The 22,042-nt window shown below is 34.8% G+C and overlaps 1 long non-coding RNA gene across 7 annotated transcripts in view; it reads left to right on the top strand.

Annotated features, from left to right (window-relative positions):
- LOC142327125 (uncharacterized) overlaps positions 1–21,112 on the top strand; it is an 86,805-nt gene extending 65,693 nt beyond the window's left edge. For all 7 annotated transcript variants that reach the window (XR_012756925.1, XR_012756924.1, XR_012756928.1 and 4 more), the window contains 3 exons: positions 5,144–5,371; positions 7,723–7,802; positions 20,272–21,112. This is a non-coding gene — a long non-coding RNA (uncharacterized LOC142327125). The remainder of the gene's footprint in view (positions 1–5,143; positions 5,372–7,722; positions 7,803–20,271) is intronic.
- Positions 21,113–22,042: the final 930 nt, after the last annotated feature.

The following is a 22,042-nucleotide window of genomic DNA, read 5'->3' as shown; positions in this document are numbered from 1 at the left end:
AAGGGCGAATGGACATCCATGATGAAGGTGGGCAAGGATCCAAGTCTGTTGCTACTGTTTGCCTGGTTGAGTGTGTTGATGATTTTGTCCGTGACAAAACGGAGGTTTACGATAAGTGAACTTTCTGCGAAATTCCCAGAGATTCCAAGGTCTTCTCTGTACACAATTGTGACTAAAGATCTAAGGTACCAGAAATTTGTTTCATGTTGGGTCCCAAAAATTTGAGTGACGATCACAGTGAATGTCATCAGCCTTAAAGTTTCTCATGTTACAATAATGAGGAGGAGGGTGTTTTTAAAGTCTATCACTACCAGCAATAAAACTTGGATCCTGTGTCACAATCCACAAAACCAAAGAACAGTCTAAGCAGTGGATGCAAACTTCTCCAAACAAGCCAAAAAAGTTCGAACAGACACTGAGCAACAGGAAAACAATGGCTGTAGTTTTTTGGAACAATAAATGTGTCTTGTTGGTGAACTTTATAGAGCAGAGGACAACATAACAAAGGAAGTTTATTGTGAATCTTTATCTCACCTTTGCAGATCGATCCAGAACAAACTAGGAGGCATGGTTTTGGTCCATGAGAATTCATGATCGTACTGTGCCAACATGATACAACATCTTCTCAAACAATTCAAGTGGGATGTTTTCAACCATCCAACGTATAATCTAGACCTAGCACCTAGTGATTTTCACCTCTTTTGAGAATTGAAGGCACGGGTGGGTGGACAACACTTCACCGACGAACTACTTCAGGAGGCTGTCAAGACGTACCTTACCTCACTGATGGCAAACTTCTTTGAAGAGGGCATCGGAAAGCTGGTGTCATGATACGACAAATGCCTCAACTGTTTTGATGTTTATTATTGTGTACAATTAGTTTTTGTACATGGTTTCTGTTGTTCAGCAGCTATTGTGTATTTGTGTAGTAGGTGTTTACATTTTTATTTTATACATGACTTGTCTTGCCAAGGCAAAACAGGGTTTTGGAAATGAAGCTGTACAAAGATTAAAGAGTGGTATTACAGTTTTCAAAATACCAAAAATTCAGCTGAGAGTAACTAGCACTAGTAGATAGTCAACAAGCCAAAATCCAAACCTCATTAATAACATGCAGAATTTGATAATGGAAAATAGTTAGCTTACTGTCCAAGAAATTGCAAATGACATTGAATTAGTAATGATTCAACACAAAAATTTAACAGATGATTTAGATATGCACAGAGTGGTTGCAAAATCTGTCACAAAAGTGCTTTCATTTGAATAGGAAGATATACATTTTTATACTGCACAGGACGTTGTAAAGTCCAACAGTAATACTAACTTTCTTATGACCATAATTGGTGATGAATATTGGGTGTATGGGCACAACCCAGAAATAAAAGTTCAGTTGTCACAGTGGAAGACACCATCATCTCCCAAGACTGAAGAAATTAAGTTAGGTGAGGAACAAAATGAAAACAATGCTGGTTTTTTTTTTACTATCGTACAGCTGTGTATCATGTATATGCATCCACACTGTCAACAAACAGTACTGTCTGGAGATTCTATCATCATTGTGTTGCAAATCAGGAAAAAAGGCCAGACCTGTGGGAATACAATGCAATGTGGGATAGCTGCACCTTGATAACAAACTCACATTTGTCACGTCTAACCCAGGATTTCTTGTCAGAGACAGAATTCCTCAGGTTTACCTGTCTCCCTATTCAACAGAAATAACTGCTTATGATAGTTTGTCGTTTCCTTAGGCTGAAGAAGCTGCTGAATGAATGTTTCCTGATTTAACAACTGGAAGTACATAATGACAGATATGAGAGCACAGCTGGTAGCCGTTCTAAAAGAGCACTGCAAAAATGTTTCAAGCAAGGGAAGGATTGTGGGAATAGGTTATGGAGTCATAAGAGGTCTACTTCATTCAGACATGGCATTTTCACACACACTACAAATCATTTTGTGTATTGAAACAACCACATGAAAACTGCAAAATCAATGTTTTTTGTACCGCTAATGGCGCGATTGGTAGCACCTTGGCCTTTCATCCAGAGGTCCTGGGTTCAAATCCCGGTCGGGCATGGATTTTCACACACCTACAAATCATTCATCTCATTCTCTGAAGCAATACCGAATGATGGTCCTGGAGGTTAAACAAAGAAAAAAAGGTCTACTTCAAAGAAAACTAGGATTGGGAGCTACTAGATAAACTATTTTTCTCAGACTTTATGCACGAAAATTATATTTCATAGAGAAATGAATGGTTAAAGATTTTAGCATAAACAAGAGTTAAATTTTGGACAAAAGTAACATATTTTAATAATTAAAAAACTTTGTTAATTTCAACTACCCATCACTTAAAATACTACCAATTCTGTGTATTAACTTCACTGAAACAGCCACATGAAAACTGCAAAATCAAAGTCTCTTGTACAGTAAAGGAAATCTGAATGGTTAAGAAGACTGTCAGATTATCTAATAGAAAAACAATAGATAAATGTGCAAGTATAGATAGTTCATCCAACAAAGATCATCCTAACATATTAGCTGAAGCAATACAACCAGGTAAATACTCAACTCATTTGATATTCAGTGTCAATTAAACGGGTCTTTATATCAACATATGCCAATGTATACAATAAACATAAATGCACGGATGTACACTGTCAAAAAAGAAAAAAATATGCTTGGTTTCTATACAAAGAAAAATTGTCTAAACAAATTTTAACATAATTCAGAATTCAATTGTCTAATTAAAACAATATAATGTAATTTCACATTAAAATTTTACTGAAGAAGGATCTTGTTGAAATTGCCCTTGCAAAAAAAATGACTGCCTGATGTTACTTTTAACTAAGAAAAATTCCTTAGAAAAACATTTTAAAAAAAATCAAATGATTACAAGCATAATTAACATTAAAAACCTCAAATCAGGAAAAAGTACAGTAAATAGTATTTACTGTGAAATCTCAGTTTCAATAAATTATATAAACATCATAAATATTAAATTAACTACAATCCAAATTATGAAATTTTTCTTGTGTGTGTAGACAAGTTGACTTTGGTACTATACATTTAAAATTGAATGCATAGAACACACTATAAAAAAAAATTATCCTAAAAGTTAAATGAACGCATTTTCTAAGTTTATATATTTTAAACAAATGTTTGAGAATTATATAAATGTATGAAATTATATTAAGAATGAAATAAAATATTTGCCAATTTAAGCTGAAAAAACAGTTATACAACTGATGAAAAATTCTACAAAGTAATATTACCTAAAAATAAAATGATAAATTTGAACTGAGAAATAAAGAGTATGTTCAAAAGAAGATTCATAAAAATGAAAATGCATATAACATAACATTCAGAGTATAACATAAACTCTGTTTAGAAAAATTTGTTACTACTTTCAATCTGGAATTATAAGTATTGTTGCAGTCATGTTAGTAAAAAACATGAGATAATCAAAAGACTATAACAAATGCATGAAGAGCTTTAAAAAATTAACATAATCATCCATTTTTATTTATTCATTAAATTTAAGTGGTCTAGAAGCAACTTTAGGCAACTATATTTTTATATATATATATATATATACATTAATGTACATTGTTTAATATACACAAACGAGTACATTACAGTAATTTTTTTTTTTTTTGGTCTTCAGTCATTTGACTGGTTTGATGCAGCTCTCCAAGATTCCCTATCTAGTGCTAGTCGTTTCATTTCAGTATACCCTCTACATCCTACATCCCTAACAATTTGTTTTACATATTCCAAACGTGGCCTGCCTACACAATTTTTCCCTTCTACCTGTCCTTCCAATATTAAAGCGACTATTCCAGGATGCCTTAGTATGTGGCCTATAAGTCTGTCTCTTCTTTTAACTATATTATTCCAAATGCTTCTTCCTTCATCTATTTGCCGCAATACCTCTTCATTTGTCACTTTATCCACCCATCTGATTTTTAACATTCTCTTATAGCACCGCATTTCAAAAGCTTCTAATCTTTTCTTCTCAGATACTCTGATTGTCCAAGTTTCTCTTCCATATAAAGCGACACTCCAGACATACACTTTCAAAAATCTTTTCCTGACATTTAAATTAATTTTTGATGTAAACAAATTATATTTCTTACTGAAGGCTCGTTTAGCTTGTGCTATTTGGCATTTTATATCGCTCCTGCTTCCATCTTTAGTAATTCTACTTCCCAAATAACAAAATTCTTCTACCTCCATAATCTTTTCTCCTCCTATTTTCACATTCAGTGTCCATCTTTGTTATTTCTACTACATTTCATTACTTTTGTTTTGTTCTTGTTTATTTTCATGCGATAGTTCTTGTGTAGGACTTCATCTATGCCGTTCATTGTTTCTTCTAAATCCTTTTTACTCTTACTTGTATAGAAAAAATATAATTCAAGTTCAATGAAAACTTGAATGAGAAGAGCTGAAACTAACAGATGTTGAGTCCAGCTGCTAGTCTGACCCTCCTTCTCAGTCTAGTAGCCTCTATCTCACTAGGAAAATGTAAAAAAATGAAAAAATTCACTTTTACTTGCGTCGAGAGGACTTTCTTATTATAGATCATGTTTTTATGTGCTTTTAGGAAAAAAAATATAATTTTTACTGAAATGGTTCAGAAAGATCTTCTGCCCAAATAGATGAAATGCTACTGTATAAACATGGAATTAAGGACAAGGCAAGCTTTAAATACATGATCTGTAATGGAGAAGGGGGATTTTAAAATGAATCTTATACATGACGCTTGAGTTGGGAGAGATTTTTATCAATTTTGATTTGGCCAATTTTTGACAACTGCATGCAAGAAACTAAACTAAGTAGTTACGTTATTATCAAATATGTAAAATAGACAAATAACACAGATAGCTAATACATAATTATGTTACAAATGAAGGTGATGTAGCAATTCATCCTTACAGAAGTTTAAAAAATCTGCTGTTAACAAAGATACTTTTTATTCTAATTTTGAATATCTTGTGAATTTAGTAATTGTTTTTTTTAAAAGACATTAAAATTATGTCAAGGATCTGCAATATCTAGAAGAGTTAACTAATGTTAAGTAATCTTTAAAGACAGTAGTATTATGGCTTATTTTAAATCTTCCATTTCTTAATATTACCAGGTAACCAGCAACTGGTGATGGTCATACGCTGTCATCTGGGTTTGATTTACTTTCATACTGAATTACTGAATGCTTCATATGCAATAACATGATTTCAAGAGCATTTTATAGCTACTTCCATTAGGTAAAAACACTTCAAGCCTTCAACTCCTACATCATCATGGATTTATCAACTGATCGGTCTTTTAAATCTATTCATAACTGAAATTCAAATTTATCTATCAAAAGGTAAGGTTGCATCACACTTATATGCTACATTTTACTCTATTAAGAAAAGCTTATTCTTACTTGAGGGGTTTCTACCTTAAATGATTAAATGAGAAATTAATTTAAAAAAAGACTCGCTTGAGCAGTTTCTACAAAAAAAGTAAAATTCCATTCAAACTATCCTATCTCCAGATATTAGTTTACTTTAAACTAATATCTGGACATGTGTGAACATGTGTGAAGAGTGGGATAAGTCATACTGACTGAAGTTATACAATCTATAGCATTAATATTAACATTTTCAATGTGAATGTTATATCATACAATATTTAACAATATTCTATCATAAGAAATAATTAAAGGGTTAAAATACTCAGTTTTCTTGATGCAGTATTCAAAAAATTAGATCGATAATCTGTTGTCTGTATCTTACATTACATGTTATGTTGTCATGACACAAGGTTATTTTAATAAATGCAATACAGTGTTAAGAAAACAGTACTGTAAAATGTTTGCTAGTCACAGTACGAAAAATTGTAGTTGCCCCATCAGTTGTATATTTATATGTAAATATACGTTCATATAGAAGAACAATTGCTAACATGTACAGGAACCAAACAGCAACAATAACAATTGAAGAACATAAGAAAGAAGCCCTAATAAGAAAGGGAGTCCGACAAGGGTGTTCCCTATCTCCGTTAGTTTTTAATCTTTACATGGAACTAGCAGTTAATGATGTTAAAGAACAATTTAGATTCGGAGTAACAGTACAAGGTGAAAAGATAAAGATGCTACGATTTGCTGATGATATAGTAATTCTAGCCGAGAGTAAAAACGATTTAGAAGAAACAATGAACGGCATAGATGAAGTCCTACGCAAAAACTATCGCGTGAAAATAAACAAGAAGAAAACAAAAGTAATGAAATGTAGTAGAAATAACAAAGATGGACCACTGAATGTGAAAATAGGAGGAGAAAAGATTATGGAGGTAGAAGAATTTTGTTATTTGGGAAGTAGAATTACTAAAGATGGACGAAGCAGGAGCGATATAAAATGCCGAATAGCACAAGCTAAACGAGCCTTCAGTAAGAAATATAATTTGTTTACTTCAAAAATTAATTTAAATGTCAGGAAAAGATTTTTGAAAGTGTATGTTTGGAGTGTCGCTTTATATGGAAGTGAAACTTGGACGATCGGAGTATCTGAGAAGAAAAGGTTAGAAGCTTTTGAAATGTGGTGCTATAGGAGAATGTTAAAAATCAGATGGGTGGATAAAGTGACAAATGAGGAGGTATTGCGGCAAATAGATGAAGAAAGAAGCATTTGGAAAAATATAGTTAAAAGAAGAGACAGACTTATAGGCCACATACTAAGGCATCCTGGAATAGTCGCTTTAATTTTGGAAGGACAGGTAGAAGGGAAAAATTGTGTAGGCAGGCCACGTTTGGAGTATGTAAAACAAATTGTTAGGGATGTAGGATGTAGAGGGTATACTGAAATGAAACGACTAGCACTAGATAGGGAATCTTGGAGAGCTGCATCAAACCAGTCAAATGACTGAAGACAAAAAAAAGTGGATTCTATAACTGCCGTAATTTTGTGCCGGTAACTTTCCAATTGTGCCTTAAAAATAACTCATCCCAAAATCTCAGATGTGTTTGGTAATGGCCAAAATCGGACCATCGGGGTGGAAATGGAGGGGCTTTTACAAAAAAATAACTTATAACTTTCTTATTAAGTAAAATATTGACTTCATTTAAAGTTCCTACTATTCTTTGGATAAGGCCCTAAAACTTATCGAAGTAAATTTTTTTTTATATCACCAACCATTGGCCCAAGGGGTTTCAAAGACAAAAAAGAATCATACCTCGCTTAATAGGCACAGTATCAAATCGGTTTAAATTGATTTTGGGATGAGTTATTTTTAAGGAACATTACCTAAAACTTTTGTCTGTAACAATTTGTAAAATGACCAACCCTTACGACAAGGGATGACCGAAATGTTGCTGGAATTATAAGAAGATGAGACTTGTCGTATGCTAAACATGCGAAACTTTTTTTCACATGCAACCGTTGACATATTGAGTAAATTTTGAAGTTTTTCTTAACTTTAGGTGGAAATCTTTTTTATCTTCTACTTAGCGCCGGTGAAATCTACCTTCTGGCATGCTAAAAGGGATCTTTTTAATTGAAATTTTTTATTAGAATTTAGAATTTCTTTATCTTTGTTTCGACATGCAAACAATAAAACTAAGAAGAAAAACTGAAAACCTGTTTTTATAGTAATCTAAAAACTATAACATTTATTCATTGTTTGTATATTTATTTTTTTTTTTAAATATAAATTCACGTGTGAAAAATGTTGTTGCAGGTAAATGGTGTGTAAAAAATTGGAATCTTGTTTTTTAGTAAAATAAAAAGCACGAAACTTTAATCTGCGAGTAGTAAGGGGTGAGTAGAGCATAACATTGTTAATAAAGCACAGGATTTGTTTTATAAAATAATTATATAAAACTTTTAAAATTATATATAATTCTTGGATGACATTTGCACTTTTTTATATACTATTTTAATTATTATATTTGACAACTCTAAAAAATATTTTTATTAGATGATTTTATAATAAAATCACTGCTGTTATGAATTTACTGAAGCAACTCTGTTATCAGATATGCTTCAGCCAAACCTATTCAATTCTAGCCACATATTTTTATTTTATATGGATACTTACTGCGTCACTTTTCAGCAGTTTTAACACTGTAAATCTTTAAATTATACAAAATTTAATTTATATGAGGATCCTATAACTTCAGACCTTATTATGCATTCTCTTAATAAGCATCATCTATATTTGTTTTCCAGACAGACCTGTAATTTTTTAATCTGATAAAAAAAAAGATCCTACTAAGTACCATTGTCATCTCACAACAATTTAGTATACACACCGGTCAGGAGTGATGATGGTGTTACATGCATATTTATTAAGGGATTAATACGAAAATATATGCTGTGAAATAAAAGAAACGTACAGTGATGATTGTAACTTTGTTATTTTTTGTATCAAATAATCATGTTATTAGAAAAACCTTATTTATTTTTTTATATTTAATTATTTAAAAAAAAATTTACTGGGAATTCTTTCTTTAAAATGATACTTTACTTTTTAAAAAAACTGACAATGAGAAATGCTTTGAAATTTTTTGTGCGTGTGTGTACAGCAGAAAAAATAGAATTTTTTTGTGGCAAAATATTCTAAATCTTACTGATTGTAAAATATGTATAAAATTGCTTTAAAGTAAACTGTATGGGAATGAAGTTGTTATAGTGAATTTCTATATAGACTGAATTTAGAAAATGAGGGGTGTTAGGTTGAAGGAATTAAAAGAAAAATGAAGAAAATATTTCTTAAAGATGGAAGAGTTCTCGGTGGTAAAAAATAGACTTATGAGTTAAACTATAAATCTATTGTAAAAGAATATGTATATAGTCTTTAAGCTATGAGAAAAACAATATGGGCATTTTTTCACAGATTGTTCACCGATGACAATCCACCAAAAGGCCTGTACCCCAGAAGTAACAAACTCAGGGTGTAAATATTTTAAAGAATCATCAAAATTACACCGATACAAATTCATAGGAGAAGACCAATTTGGTTTCAGGAAAAGTATAGGGACAAGGGAAGCAATTTTAGGGCTCAGATTAATAGTAGAAGGAAGATTAAAGAAAAACAAACCAACATACTTGGCGTTTATAGACCTAGAGAAGGCTTTACTCCAACAGAATAACACCAATTATTCTAACCGAGGCACGCTGCCTTAAGCGCCTACCTTCGGCCAGTCAACTGCCCAGGCGGTCCCTAACCACCCAGGTTCCTATCACCTGCTAAATCCCTTCGGCCGTCCTGCTCAGGGCGAGGAAGCGAAGGAAGCCAGCAACTATAGCCCACTCTCTACGAGTCCTCCAGTTGACTCGTAGATCCAAAACAGAGTTTACTCTCTTGAGTTCCCTAGTAACTCTGGTACGCTCAGCTTCGTACCTGGGACATATGTGTAGGACATGGTCCACGGTGTCATCGACCCTACAGTCCGGACAGAAGCCGGAATCAACCAACCTGAACCTAGCCAATTTATCCCTAAAGGCTCCATGTCCGGAGAGGAACTGTGTCGTGTGCTGATTGGGGGATACCCAGCTAACCGCTCGCAACTCTCTAACATTGGGGAATATACCATGCGTATAACGAGCTGTCAAAGAAGTATTCCACCTATCTTGCCAAGAGTCGAAACCTTGGTCTTCAACCTCACGCATACGCCCAGCAGTAAGAAGGTCTCCGTTCTTTGCAACATACCGCTGGCTACGTTCAGTAGCCGAAATATCTACAGGTTTGATGCCCGCGATCACAGTTACTGCCTCTCGCGAGACAGCCCTGTAACCACCGACAACCGCTAACAAAAGAAGACGCTGGGCTTGTAATAGAATGTACCTATAACATTGGTACCGCAAACGATGAGCCCAGACGGGGGCAGCGTACAACATAATGGCCTCGCAAACACCTTTGTAAAGAATCCGCATGGTACGGAAATTCAACCCCCAATCGGGATGGACCGCTCTACAAACGCCGAAGAAAGCATCAACTGCCTTCTTCGCCACATACTGAAGGTGCTCCTGGAAGAGAAGCCTCTCATCAAGGATAACACCCAGATATTTCTGAAGGGTGACATACCTAATTGAACGACCGTCCATCACAACCCGCGGATGGCGAGTTGCAGCTAGACGGCCCTTCAAAAACATCATACTGGTTTTCTCCGCACTGAAAACCATCTTATGCTGAAGACTACACAACCGCAAAACCCTACATGCCTGTGCCGCTCTGAGCTCAATCTCAGCACGCGAACCACCCTCAACCAGCAGCAGCCCATCGTCGGCATAAGCCACAACGCGACAGCTACCGGGCAAACGTAGCCGCATGAGAGAGTCAAACTCGATGGTCCAGACGAGTGGACCTAATACACTGCCCTGTGGACATCCTTTTGACAGGGTCTTTCCTACTTGCGAACTGCCATCGCGAAGCACAACATTTCTTTCGCTGAAGTAACTCGAGAGAGTCCTAATTTCATCCCGCGTGCAACCACGCTTCTGCAATTGAAACAAGGCAGAGGGCTTTGTTCCTAGCAAGGCTACAGATTACTTGGCTGACTTCCGCCTCAGCAATCTCCGAAGACACAGAGTCTGTGTTAAAATCTACAACCGCCGCTCGAACTCTCCGGTGATACGAGGTCTCAACAACCCCGGTATCATCGGGGAGCAGATCGTCCATCAGAAGAGATAGAACACGATCTTTCTCAACTACAACGCCGTCTTGGGTCGAGAGAGCCGACAGAAGATTGTCTTTTCTCCGCTTGTGACCAAGTACTCGATAAACAACACCCCAACGGTCTTTATTCCCCTGCTCTTGAACAAAAGAGCGCCAGGAATCTCGCTTCGAAGTCCTAATTCTATGAAAATACTCGTTCCTTTTCTGACGATATTCCACAAACAGGACCTCGCGCCGGTCAGTATCACGCGCACGCTGTGCGGCTCTCCAGAGTCGGCCCACGGCCTGCTTTATCGCAGTCAAGTCCCGAGTCCACCAACCAGCTACTCTCTCTTGACCCGTTCTCCGAGGGATTGAGAGTTCTGCGGATTCAACCACCGCAGAAGAGAAATTCTCTGCCAGGTTATCTAGAGGGACCTCGTCCAGGGTACGAGTGAACACCCGCATCCTGGCCGCAAGAATGTTTGAAAACTTGGGCCAATCCGTCCGCCTGTGCAAGAAGCGACCCTGCTGAACAGGGGCGTCCGCCCTAAAGACATCGCGCAGCCCACCTACCCAATCAAAAACTATGAGCCGATGATCGCTTTCGCAATCATCGACTACAGACCAGTTCAGAATCCTACCAGGGATATCCTTACCTATGGTCCTTACCAAGGAAGGTCCTCCGCAATCCAACCGCGCCGGCGACATTGAACACTTCAAAACGGTGCTGCGCGATGAAGCCTTCTAGAAGTTCACCGACGTCATCTGTGATCCCACTGTGCCAAAGAAGCGATTTGGCGTTCGCATCAACTCCTATAAGAATAGGAAGACCCGCTATCAGCCTGATAATTCTATCCCATCTTTCCAAGTGTAAGTCAGTGGGATCTCTGTACTGAAAGTACAAACTAACCACAACTAGGTCGAAACCATCCACAGCAAGCTTAACTACGACGTGATGCGTGTCAGAGGCTTGCCGTATAAAGACACTATCTATAGACTTCCTGCACAGTACGGCGGACTTACTTTCACAAACATGGAATTTATTCCATCCTGAAAAACCTGGCAGGTCACCCTTGACAACGTACGGGTGTTGTAGAAGTAAAACATCGAGGCTTCGCTTTTCAACGACGTTACCTACTCTACATGGACCGCATAGGCACCCTGGGCATTGAGTTGACCGAACCTAACCATCGAGCGAGTTGAAGTAAACCTCAACCGCTCTCAAATAACTACCACACTCCCTACTGTTGATGAAGTGCCTATGACTCTTCCGTAACCTCTTGCAGTTAACGCAAGTCGAAGCCTCCTTCTTTTGCGGACAATCGTCACGCTTGTGGCCCTCTTCACCGCAATGCGCGCAGACCGACGCATACTTGCAAAACTTGGCCCTGTGGCCAAACCTACAACATTTATAGCACCTCTGCACGTCAAGGTATTCCTTGACGCGACAAGAAGCAAAATCGACGAAGACCCTACCCTCGGACAAAAACTTCTGGTGGAGACCAGCACCTAATTCAAAAACAACGTGATACCGAGAGGCATCACGCTTTCCAGTCTTGAAGACTAGCCTGCACTGCTCTTTGAACGTGGCCGCATCCAAATCAGTATTCTGCTCCCTAATGAGAGACAGAACTTCCTCATCAGAGAGACTCCACGCGATGTCATATATAATGACTCGGGACTTCCTCAACCGCTTGGGGTCCACCTGAACCTGAAGCTTTTGCACCGCTGGAGAGTCCTTGATGACTTGGACAGTCTCCTTATTATCCGCAACAACAACTAACCCTTTGCTGGTCTCCCGTATGTCTCGAATCCTAAGCCGATTTCGGTCACCACGAAGGGCTTCCCGGAAATCGCGCTTCAATTCTTGACTCGTGGTCTTAGAGCCCTCTGCCTTGTTTACGAAGATTACCTCTGGCTTCTTCACCGCCTTGCTGGCCTCTCGTTTGGTTTTCAGGACCTCAGCGTAGCGCCTGGGCTGCACTGGGGCCTGAACAACCACAACCACCTTGGGGCTTGGAGGCCAAGGCCTCGAAACCCTCACTTACTGCCGTAAAAGCTTCCCTCAACTTGTCAAGTCGAGGGAGAATGGTTTTCCTTGCCCCCGCCGGGAAGCAACAGAAACTCTACCAAGTAGTCCAGTTCCTCCTGGAACACTTTCAACAGCAGGGCAGAACTACGAAGTACAGGGAAGTATTGTAATCATGAAAAATTTTGTTTTTCAAATTTCAACAGAAATATCCATTTTGACCATCCCTGAATCTGTTTTGACTTGTTTCAGTATGATGTCTGTTCGTACGTACGTACATACGTATGTATCTCAGATAACTCAAAAACAATTAGCCGTAGAATATTTAATTTTGAATTTAGGACTGTTGTAATGTATAGTTGTACACCTCCCCTTAAGATTGCAATCAACTGGACCAAAAGTGTCAAAAAAAAGTACTTATTTTCACTGGTTCCAGAGTTATAGCCTAACAAAAATTTAATTAATGAAATATTTGGATCTTACAAAGGGGAAGGCACATCAGCAAGACTCCGACTTTGTTGATGTGCCTTTCGCTTTCTTCCCTTTTTTTGTAATTTAAATATGTTGATTTATTAAGAAATATTAACCTACGAATGTATAAAATAAATTACAATAAAAATATATATATACAAAGAAAAAAGTAATAAAAAATATAAATATTTAAAAAATATATCCTCCTCTATGAATCATGAGACCTTGCCGTTGGTGAGGGGGCTTGAGTGCTCAGGGATACAGAGTAGCTGGACCGAAGGTGCAACCATATCGGAGAGGTATCTGTTGAGAGCCAGACTAAGGAATGATTCCTGAAAGAGGGCAGCAGCTCTTTCAGTAGTTGTTAGGGGCGTGAGTCAGGACGACTTAAACGGCCGTATCAACATCACTCAGTCCTCTGAGTACTGCGCAGCTGAAAGCAATGGAAAACTACAGCTGCTTTTTTTTTCCAAGAAAATGTGGCTCTGCATTTTCACATAACAATAATGGAGGCGCCTTCCTTGGTAAAATATTCCGGAGGTAAAATAGTCCCCCGTTCGGATCTCCGGGTGGGGACTACTAAGGAAGGGGTCACCAGAAAATTAAAAAATAACATTCTACGAGTCGGAGCGTGGAATGTTAGAAGCTTAAAAAAGGTTGGTAGGCTAGAAAATTTAAAAAGGGAAATGGATAGGGTGAATGTGGATATAGTAGGAATTAGTGAGGTTCGGTGGGAAGAGGAAGGCGACTTTTGGTCAGGTGATTTTAGAGTAATTAACTCAGCGTCAAATAATGGGCAGGCAGGAGTAGGTTTCGTGATGAACAAGAAGATAGGGAGGAGAGTGGAGTATTTCAAAACGCATAGCGATAGAATCATTGTAATAAGGATAAAATCAAAACCTAAACCGACAACGATTGTTAACGTTTATATGCCTACAAGCGCCCATGATGATGATGAGGTAGAGTGTATATACGAAGAGATTGATGAAGCAATTAAACACGTAAAAGGAGATGAAAATTTAATAATAGTTGGAGATTGGAATGCAAGCATTGGAAAAGGCAAGGAAGGAAATATAGTGGGTGAATACGGGCTGGGCAAAAGGAATGAAAGAGGGGACCGACTTATAGAGTTTTGCACGAAGTATAATTTAGTAATTGCCAACACCCAATTTAAAAATCATAATAGAAGAATATACACTTGGAAAAAGCCAGGCGATACTGCAAGGTATCAGATAGATTATATCATGGTTAAGCAAAGATTTAGAAATCAACTCGTTGACTGTAAAACTTACCCTGGAGCAGACATTGATAGCGACCATAATTTGGTGATAATGAAATGTAGATTGGGGTTTAAAAACCTGAAGAAAAGTTGTCAGATGAATCGGTGGAATTTAGAGAAGCTTGAGGAAGAGGAGGTAAAGAAGATTTTTGAGGAGGACATCGCAAGAGGTCTGAGTAAAAAAGATATGGTAGAAAATGTAGAAGAAGAATGGGAGAATGTTAAAAAGGAAATTCTTAAATCAGCTGAAGCAAACTTAGGCGGAATAAAGAGAACTGGTAGAAAACCTTGGGTTTCAGACGATATATTGCAGCTGATGGATGAACGTAGAAAATATAAGAATGCTAATGATGAAGAAAGTAAAAGGAACTATCGGCAATTAAGAAATGCTATAAATAGGAAATGCAAACTGGCGAAAGAAGAGTGGATTAAAGAAAAGTGTTCAGAAGTGGAAAGAGAAATGAACATTGGTAAAATTGACGGAGCATACAGGAAAGTTAAGGAAAATTTTGGGGTACATAAATTAAAATCTAATAATGTGTTAAACAAAGATGGTACACCAATATATAATACGAAAGGTAAAGTCGATAGATGGGTGGAATATATTGAAGAGTTATACGGAGGAAATGAATTAGAAAATGGTGTTATAGAGGAAGAAGAGGAAGTTGAGGAGGATGAAATGGGAGAAACAATACTGAGATCTGAATTTAAGAGAGCATTAAAAGATTTAAATGGCAGAAAGGCTCCTGGAATAGACGAAATACCTGTAGAATTACTGCGCAGTGCAGGTGAGGAAGCGATTGATAGATTATACAAACTGGTGTGTAATATTTATGAAAAAGGGGAATTTCCGTCAGACTTCAAAAAAAGTGTTATAGTTATGATACCAAAGAAAGCAGGGGCAGATAAATGTGAAGAATACAGAACAATTAGTTTAACTAGTCATGCATCAAAAATCTTAACTAGAATTTTATACAGAAGAATTGAGAGGAGAGTGGAAGAAGTGTTAGGAGAAGACCAATTTGGTTTCAGGAAAAGTATAGGGACAAGGGAAGCAATTTTAGGCCTCAGATTAATAGTAGAAGGAAGATTAAAGAAAAACAAACCGACATACTTGGCGTTTATAGACCTAGAAAAGGCTTTCGATAACGTAGATTGGAATAAAATGTTCAGCATTTTAAAAAAATTAGGGTTCAAATACAGAGACAGAAGAACAATTGCCAACATGTACAGGAACCAAACAGCAACAATAACAATTGAAGAACATAAGAAAGAAGCCCTAATAAGAAAGGGAGTCCGACAAGGATGTTCCCTATCTCCGTTACTTTTTAATCTTTACATGGAACTAGCAGTTAATGATGTTAAAGAACAATTTAGATTCGGAGTAACAGTACAAGGTGAAAAGATAAAGATGCTACGATTTGCTGATGATATAGTAATTCTAGCCGAGAGTAAAAAGGATTTAGAAGAAACAATGAACGGCATAGATGAAGTCCTACGCAAGAACTATCGCATGAAAATAAACAAGAACAAAACAAAAGTAATGAAATGTAGTAGAAATAACAAAGATGGACCACTGAATGTGAAAATAGGAGGAGAAAAGATTATGGAGGTAGAAGAATTTTGTTATTTGGGAAGTAAAATTACTAAAGATGGACGAAGCAGGAGCGATATAAAATGCCGAATAGCACAAGCTAAACGAGCCTTCAGTAAGAAATATAATTTGTTTACATCAAAAATTAATTTAAATGTCAGGAAAAGATTTTTGAAAGTGTATGTTTGGAGTGTCGCTTTATATGGAAGTGAAACTTGGACAATCGGAGTATCTGAGAAGAAAAGATTAGAAGCTTTTGAAATGTGGTGCTATAGGAGAATGTTAAAAATCAGATGGGTGGATAAAGTGACAAATGAAGAGGTATTGCGGCAAATAGATGAAGAAAGAAGCATTTGGAAAAATATAGTTAAAAGAAGAGACAGACTTATAGGCCACATACTAAGGCATCCTGGAATAGTCGCTTTAATATTGGAAGGACAGGTAGAAGGGAAAAATTGTGTAGGCAGGCCACGTTTGGAGTATGTAAAACAAATTGTTGGGGATGTAGGATGTAGAGGGTATACTGAAATGAAACGACTAGCACTAGATAGGGAATCTTGGAGAGCTGCATCAAACCAGTCAAATGACTGAAGACAAAAAAAAAAAAAAAAAAAAAAAAATATATGTAATTTTATATGCATACAAGGCAGTTATGTGATGTCCACATCAGTTTTTTTTTAATATTTAGTATCTTCATGTATGTAAATTCATACGTATTATTTCATCTATTAAATAATACTTAATATTATTTTAAATAATTAATATAGACTTTAATCATATCGCCATTTTTTATTTAATAATTGTAAAACTTTGTATTTTGTGATATTGTCTAAGGTTTTATCACAGTTTCTGCTGATCCATTCAGACAAATGCTGTGCAGTTCTTTTCTTTATCCATGGTGTAAGCATATTTATTCACTTCTGGAGGGAGCTGTATAATATATTATTATTATATACTGATCAGATTAAAAAATGTATTTATATATGCCTTGACTAGCAGATATCAATGCCAAGAAGAAAATTAAAAAATGCATACAAATTAAAAAAAAAAGTTTCAGTTTTTTCTATTTGCAAACTAATTTATTCTGAGCATTAGTTCTTATCTATTATTTGGAATAAACTCTTAAAATTCTAACGCTTTTTATGTATTAAACTATTTGCATCAATTCCTGTTCTCCTGAAATCAATTAAAAATTAAAGGAGAAGGAATCCCTGTTTAGATTTCAAAAATGCTTTAATAATCGTAGAAGTAATTTAATATCCTAAATTTTAATTTCGTGGCAAAAAACATAGAAAAAAGGAAGGTGGGAATTCCTGTTTCATATTGAAAATGAAAAGAAAACTTATTTGTTTGGAAAAAAAAGTAAAGTTTTTCCAAATTGTATTTTTGACCGTTGCAATTATTTGCTTAAATTTATCCTGAATGTAAAAAATAAAAAAAATTTCACCAGAAAAAAGCGCTTAATATTTACCCTATTATTCTTGTTAAGTAAAATGAATTCTCAGCAAATGAATATGAATTATTTATTTTTTGTTAAAAGGCAACTGCCCACTAGTGAATATTTCTGTTGAGCTCACAGCTTAAATTTCAATTAATCAAATGTTTGCTTGAAAAATATTTATTCTGAGCATTTCATAAATACAAGTTTTGTCATTCAGTTGAATTCCTGGACAGCAGAACAATAGATAAGAATTGAGATAATGAGAAAAATATTATAGTGGTGACAAATTAATTTTAATTAATTATGCATTTTGTGATGCTGCTCTTATCAAGGTTTTATCATGATTTCCCTTGATCCACCATGGCAGATACTGGGAACAGTTCCTTTTTATTTATGGAGTAACATAACTTTCCTTTCCTGACGTAATGTACATACCATTATATACCGAATCAAACAAAAAGATTATTCATTCATTTTTCTGTCTGTTGTCCATATATCCATTTATTCTTCCTTTATTTATTTAGTTTACCTTTTTCACACTTTACATGTGTAGTCTAAGAAGAGATTTAATGTTATTACAGGGTCCTTCAATGAGAAACCAATGGAAACTCATTAAGGGTTCTTGTTAGGTTTATGTATCTTGTCAGTAAAACTGACTAAAACAACAAATTAGAAAAAAACAATCAAATACCTACCTTGATAACAATTTAAAAGGATCTGAACACTAGTAAAAAATAAGTGATCTAGCAATTTTCTAGGAACTTGATCATGATTCTTGTGGGTGAATGTCCTGTAAAGACAGGTACAAAAGGCTTACCAAAGCTGTTTTGTCAGAGTTATAATGTTCATTACACAACAGATCTCTTTGTGAACAGTGATGATAACATTTTTATGGCTGAACTTCACTCTGGTTGGCTTGTTAAGCCGATGTGTAATAGTATGTTTGACTCAATGAAGTCACCTCTTCACTTCACAATTTTCTTAGTAAGTCTGGCATGAAAGTCTTATTATTGTGAACTGATTATGCCACTTTCAAGACTTCTTCTTTCTTTTCTGTTTAGCCTCTGGAACCAGTGTAAGGTATTACTTCAGAGGATGATATGTATAAATTAAAATGAAGTGTAGTCTTGTACAGTCTCAGGGTGACCATTCATGAGATGTGCAGTTAATTGAAACTGATCCATCAAAGGACACTGGTATCCATGATCTAGCCATTTTCAAGACTGTATGGCACTAAACATGCATACATTTTACTTACTATAGGGAAGTTAAATGAAGTTTCAATAAAATGTTATATACCAAATTAAAATTTTTAAACTTTTTCAATGGTAATATAGATTGTACATTATCTAATGGAGCTCTCTTAGTCAGATTTATGGGAGGAAGTAATGTTGAAATTATATAAAATATTAAACACAGGAGAGCAGTATGTAGTATTTATCTTTTAATATTAATGAATCTCAATTAACAGTTGCTACTGATAATGACCTTAAATGCATTGCTACATAAACTTGCTTTTTATAACATAAAAAATTATCTGTGTTGCATGAAATAACTTTCAATACATCAGTCTGTACAAATCAATTATTTAAAAAGTTATTCTTAGAGTTTACCTTCTCTAAAATATGATACTCCAAGTCATTAATAACAACAATACCAATAATGTCACCGATAAAAAGAATACTTCAAAAACATTTTCTGGAGATATATTCTCGTGCATTTAAAATGTGAGTTTTTTGACATTTACTCATTTTTTTGTGCCGATTAATAAATTGTATTAACTTATGCTAAAACAGTTCATGTAGCAGATATTTGAAGAAGCCGGATCCAACTAAAATTACCGAAATTATTGAAAAGTTTTCACAGAATTATATCTGAATCTCTTGAGTTAGTATGAAACTGATATACTGGTATAGATGATTCACAATAAGCACTCAATCATAAGTTAGCATCCCTGTCATTATTTAGTAAGACCTAAATTCGAACAATAACAGCCATTAAAAACAGCTGACAGATAATTATTTTAATATGCATCTTACACAAATCAATCGTACTATTGAAAAGTGTGAATAACATTCAGTAATAAGATTTCTGTTACAGAGGGTGTAAAACCTTTTTTATTTCTTGTTTAATTAACAACCTAAGATGCCTAAGTAAAGTTATATAAATCAAGCAAATTTGCTTGCATAGTTTGGACAATTCATAAGAAGCTTTTCTTTTTTTCTGTTTAGCCTCCGGGAATTACCATTAGGTACCACTTCAAGGATGAATGAGGATGATATGTATGAGTGTAAATGAAGTTTAGTCTTCTGCAGTCTCAGTTCAACCATTCCTGAGATGTGTGGTTAATTGAAACTCGACCACCAAAGAACACCGGTATTCACAATCTAGTATTTAAATTCGTATAAAAATAACTGACTTTACTAGGACTTAAATGCTGGAACTTTTGACTTCTAAATCAGATGATTTGGGAAGACACGTTCACCACTAAACCAACCTGGTGGCTTAATTCATAAGAAGCTAAGTAAATGTTACTTACCGTTATTAATGTGAGGGGCAACCGACTGAGATTTTAATTTCAACTCTGGTTTCTTTAATCGATGAACTTATTCAAGTAGATACTAGAAAGAGTCAATAAAAACTTTTAATATAAGTATCAATATTGTGCGCTAAATTGTTAATAACTAATTGAATTACCATAAACCATGAGCAAGATGAGTTCTTGCTCATGGTTTATGTTCTTGTTCTTTATGAACAATCATAAAGAAAGTAGATTTTGTGTATGTAAGTACATGTATATTTGTATGTTGCAGGTACATGTACGTTCAACGATTGCAGGTGATCCAACATGGAACAAAGTCATTTCAAAAAATCGCATACTATTAACAAGAATAACAATCATTCCATGTCAGGTTTATAAAGAAGAACGAGAAATAAAGTAGTTTCACATTGCCTTCTCTAATGTCCGAGTATACTGTACATGTAGAGAACTCAAAAAATGCTGTTTGATTGACAAAAGATGAATTTTTTTTTGGAAAAATAGTGACATATAAATAGAGTTGGATATATATGATGAAAAGGAAGCATGGCGTAAAAGAATTCCCTTTTTTCAGTAAGGAAAATACTGAAGACCCAATCATCTAAAATTAACCTATAGTAAAGTGATATGGATAGGGTTCTGATCTTAAAAATACAATTTTCAATGATTTTTGTAAGAACAGTATACTATTAATATGTCCAGCGCTACATAGATACGACTGAAAATAAAACAAAGTCCCTGATACTGAAAAAATTTTAAAGAAGTAATTTTCAGAGAAAATTACTGCTTTTACTTCTAGATAATGCTCATTTTCCACACTACAAAGCAATACTTCAAATCAATGAAAATTAAAACGAAATGTCTACTAAAAATTTTACACCTCAAATTTTTTTTTAAGTTCCAAATTTCTGAAGGAATCATTTCATGGAATTAATTCTCACAGCAACAAACAAGTAAAAATTAGTGAATAAAACAATATTAGACTTCAATACAAAGAAATCTTTGCTATCGGCACAATAAAAACTGTTAAATTATATGAGAAGTGTACAGTTGTATCTCGGGATTATTTTGAAAGATAGATAAGATTATATTTATTGAATAAACCATATTAAAACGATGAGCTTTGTCTCTTTATTTACTGAATGATCCTTGAATAACTTTAATTTCATGTTTTCAATGATTTAAATTCTTCAATTAATGAAGAGTTAATAAATAATTTTATTATTGCCATAAAAAAATTAATAAATTTTTATAACAGGATGTACATAGACAATGCAATAAATTATAGAATCGTGGAATAATTAAAAAAGAAAAAAAAATTAGTAACCGTGTCACAGAAATAAATACGTTATGAAAAAATGAACTCTATAGTCTCATTATTTCTGTAGGCATTTTAAAATTTGTTAATAATAATTTTATTTATTATTTTTTTACAATCAATTTTTTCAAGGCTACTGATAAAAATTAAATTAACAGAAACTAGAACATTAAAAATGAAATAATTTCTTCATCGTAAGGAACTGGAATAACCGAGTAAATAAAATTTTTGTAAAATAATATTTACGGATTAGTTAATATATATATGATACGGTTCAGTTTATAGTAACATAATTCACTAAAGAATCTTGGCGTTTGGTCCATTACTAACCTATGCTGAAATCCTTATAAAGCCACAAATAATATTAAATATCAAAGCCCGATCTGAATAGATTGAAAAATAGAATAGATTAGAAATGTAGATCGATTAAAAATTGTATATGAATCAGAAAACGGCTGTGGTAATGAAGGATATGCGACCTGAAGAAAATGTATTAATTGTTGTAAGAGGAAGGAATTATAAATTGTACGGTTTGTTCGTGATATGGAATTGGAATTTTTAGGATATTCAAAATTAGAAAATATTATAACAGAATATAGAAAGAAAATTTATGTTAGGAAAAGTAAAAAAATTATGATACAAGACGATAAGTATCTGCGCAAAAGAAGAAAGGCTGAGTTTTTCCCGTGTAAGGTTCAAAATTGAATAAATATCCATTTGAACTATC

This window comes from Lycorma delicatula, chromosome 6 (assembly GCF_047948215.1).
Source record: "Lycorma delicatula isolate Av1 chromosome 6, ASM4794821v1, whole genome shotgun sequence".
Taxonomy (NCBI): Eukaryota; Metazoa; Arthropoda; class Insecta; order Hemiptera; family Fulgoridae; genus Lycorma; species Lycorma delicatula.
This window is presented reverse-complemented; position numbering and strand designations above follow the sequence as displayed.